This window comes from Crocodylus siamensis, chromosome 1 (assembly GCF_052110815.1).
Source record: "Crocodylus siamensis isolate JL-2025a chromosome 1, ASM5211081v1, whole genome shotgun sequence".
Lineage (NCBI taxonomy): Eukaryota > Metazoa > Chordata > Crocodylia > Crocodylidae > Crocodylus > Crocodylus siamensis.
Genome location: NC_143395.1, coordinates 388753945 through 388757957, shown reverse-complemented (window position 1 = coordinate 388757957; position 4013 = coordinate 388753945). Strand labels below are relative to the sequence as shown.

At 42.9% G+C, this 4013-nt stretch overlaps 1 pseudogene; it reads right to left on the bottom strand.

Moving 5' to 3' along the window:
• Positions 1-225: 225 nt before the first annotated feature.
• LOC149875208 (uncharacterized) lies at positions 226-1491 on the bottom strand (annotated as a pseudogene).
• Positions 1492-4013: the final 2522 nt, after the last annotated feature.

Below are 4013 nucleotides of genomic sequence, written 5' to 3'. Positions count from 1 at the left end.
GAGAGTAGGTGTCAAGGGGGCAGAGACCCTCTCTTAATATCTTTATACTTTTTTGTTGTTGGTATTTTTTTGTTTCCCACTGTTGGAGGGGTTGTGGTGCAAGGCATTTAGAGCCCGAGTGTTGCTTAAACCTGAAAGGGGTTTACAGTCTCTGGGGTTGCTAGGCAGCAGTTAGACACTGTGGGTAGATGTATAGTTAGGCCTGGCAGGCCGATAAGACCATCTCTACAAGTGTACGCAGAGCCTCAACAGTCGGGGGAACTGGCCAAAGGACATCAGGAACCCATCAAGGCGCAGGGTGTAAGGGTGAGGTAGAGGGGAGGTGAAGCCTCGCAGAAGATCACCATAGACGTCCCATAGTCTAGAGACACACAGTAGTCGGACACCCACCACTGGAACAAGATCCGAAGTTGTGGCAAGTGAGATTGGGGAGAGACTACACTGGAGAGAGACATCCACTCGGCGGGACATTGGGGATGGACAGACAAACGCCACCGAACATCTGGGCCCAAGTGGCACGTGACCGGATGTTCGAGACCAGACGGGTACAGTGTCTAAAAAGGAAATGGTGTTGGAGTATTCAAGAGAGAATCTGATGGAGGGGTGATTATTGTTGAATTTGTGATGGAAATCAATGAGAGACTGCAGGTTTTTGGTCCAAATGATGAAAATGTCATTTATATATCTCAGGTATATCATGGGTTTGATGGTGCAATTCTTGAGGGCTTCTTCCAAGTGGGACATAAAAAGGTTAGCATATTGTAGGGCCATTTTAGTACCCATAGCTCTGCCCATGGTCTGGAAGGAAGTGTTGGTTGTTGACACTGAAGTTGTTGCATGTGAGGATGAAGTGTATAAGTTCAGTAATGTCTTGAGGTCTGTACTCTGAGTTGTAATCTTGCTCTTGTAGATACGTGAGGCAGGCTTGGATGCCATCCTGGTGTGGGATGTTGGTATATAAGCTGGTGATGTCCATGTTGGCTAGGAGGGTATTGCTGGGAAGATGATTTATGTTTTAGAATTTTTGCAGAAAGTGTGTTGTGTCTTGGATAAAACTTGGTCTTTGGGTGACAAGAGGTTTTAGGACAGATTCAATGAAACTTGGTATTTGTTCAGTTAGGGTTCCATGGTTGGAAATTATGGGTCCCCTGGGGTTTCCTTGATTGTAGATTTTTGGGGGCATGTAAAATATCCCTGGATTGGGTAGTGCAGGGATCAGGGTCTGAAGTTTTTCTTTTAATTCAGATGGAAATGATGTGATGGTGCTTTTGAGTTTTGAGGTGAGTAGTTTTTCACAGTAGGTGGTGTCAGTGAGTTGTCTGTTGGCTTCATTTATGTAGTCGTCATGGTTCAGGATAACTATAGCTCGTCCTTTATCTGCTGTTTTTTTTTTACTATTTGGTGGTTGGATCTTAGCGATTCTAAGGCCTTTTTCTCTGAGAGGGAAATGTTGTTATAGTAGTGCTTGTCGTTAATTGTTTCATTGTTCATTCTTTCTCTGAAGCAGTCAATATAGTGGTTGAGGTTTGAGCTTTGTCCACTGTAAGGTGTCCATTCTGAGGTCTTTTGGATTTTTTGGCATTCATATTTTTGTTGATGTTGTCACAGGATGAAGTCATGCTGAAAGTGGATTAATTTAGGTTGTGGAAATATTCCTTCAGATGGAGGCATCAGAAATTTTTTCTAGTTCTCCACTTTGTAGTATCTTATTTGGGTATTTTTTCTGGACAGAAATTAAGGCTTTTGGAGAGGACAGATTTTTCAGTTTTTGTGTGTGCATGGAGAGATTGATAATATTTGAGTGTTCTTTCAGTTTCACTGAGTATGAGGTTGGAATGTTGTAGGGTATTGGTGTAGTTTCTCTGATGGTTGTTTTGGGGCTGGGAAAGTTGTTCCTGGAGTCATTCAGGATGGGATCAAGGTGTTTGGCATGTATAGATCTCTCCCCTACAAGGCATGCATACTCGGCAGAGGAAAAGCTAAGAGTCTGGTTCAGATGGTTGAGGGACTAGTTCCGCATTTCAAATTGGTGAGCTTATGTAAAATGTTATGAATGCTCACTTTTCCTTTTGCCTGAATGATTATCTATACTATTACATGTACAGTGTGCTGTCTCCGTTAGTAAGTATGAAGCCTCACTGTGATAGATGAAATTGTTCAGGGAAGGAGTTGGGTGAGAGATCCTTACGTATTCGTATTCTCAAGCCTTGCTCTGGGAAGACGCTACACAGGGCAATGCAGCATGGGTCGCATATGTATTCTCATGCCTTTCTCATTCTTGAAAGACATCCCCACTCAACGGCTGTCAAATGCATTAGGAGAGGAGCTGTACTATAACAGGCAGGAGTAACACCAAATTACTCAAGATTCATTGTCATGTATGCTTCCAGCTCAGTGACAACTGGTGGATGCAATCTTAAAAGCAGTGGAGAATCAAGAACCACTTTGTGCATTTGTTGATGCACCTGGTGGTACAGGAAAAACATTCTGCTTCAACACGATTCTCTCAGCACTGCACGGAGAAGGGAAGATTGGGAAGGTTGTATTGGCTGTGGTATCCAATGGAATTGTTGCTACCATGCTTACGGGAGGCAGGACTGTGCACTCAAGGTTCAAGGTACCTCTGAATGTGTTGAAAACCACCACCTGCAGCATATCAGCACAGTCTGACCTCGCTGAGCTGATTCGAGAAGCAGCTATCATCATCAGGGATGAAGCACCAATGGTTCATTGGTACATGCTGAAGGCTGTAGAGGCATGCTTGAAGCTATTTGAGTTGTGGAGCCACTTCCAGATTTTCCAACTTCATGGGAACATGCAAATACGTAAAGAAGGCTTTGATGTACGAAGTGCAAAACAAGCTCAATGGCTTTTGGAACTGGGAAATAGCCAAGTTCCAAATATTGAGAAAATCATTACTCTGCCTCCTGAGCTCTGCAGGCCTCTGGATCTCTCAGCAGTGATAGAATGGACATTTCCAAACCTATTGAATAATTATCAAAATCCAGGATGGACATCTGAAAGAGCTATTTTGGTGCCACGTTACTCCATTGTATGGGAGATCAATAATGCTATTGTGGCAAAATTTCCAGGCCAAGACTAGATTTGTACAAGCGCAGATGCTCTTTCAGAGGAAGAAAGTGTTATGGCTGTGCCAAATGAGTACCTCAGTTCCATGGAGGTACCAGGTTTGCCTCTACATCAGCTCCACCTTAAGCCTGGGATGCTCATCATGCTTCTGTGAAACCTTGCCCCTAAGGATGGTCTATGCAATGGAATGCAACTATTGGTGCAATCTGTCATCAATAGCAGACTACTGGAGGCAAAAATTGTTGGATCAGAAAGAACAGTGCTAATTACTCAGATAGCACTAAAGCCGTCTGATGACACATTTCCATTCACATGGACACGTTGACAGTTCCTTGTGCGGGTCGCATTCAGCATGACCATCAATAAAGCCCAGGGGCAAACATTAAAAAGAGTAGGAGTGTTCCTTTGGGATCCTGTCTTCACCCATGGACAACTAGATGTGGCTGCTTCCAGAATCTCCCACCCAGAAAACAGCCAATTTGCAGTGATTGCGGACTTGAGTAACAAAACCAGAAATGCTGTATATACGGAGGTGTTGTAAAGCTCTTACAGTAAGAAAGCGTGGTGTTTCAGGATTTTGTGTATGCAGAAGTGTTGTGAAGCTCTTGAAGTGCAATAAAATGTGATCTCAAGCAAAAATTGGCTCACTGGATTTTCATGCAAGCAATGCTGCATGGGGCATCTAGTTATTCATATGAATAATGTGTATCATAATGCATAACATGATGTGTTCTTTATATGAGAGGGTTAAAAGTTGAAGAAGAATTATATGGTGACTAATGTATTATTAGTGTTTTAAAGAGAAGATATTAGGCTGGTGGGAGCTTACCAGTGGATTACACTTGCTCACTCAGGAGATCACTGGTTATGAGTTCCTTATTGAGAACTCTATTTATTTCAGCTTATACCTTTCTTCAAATTCA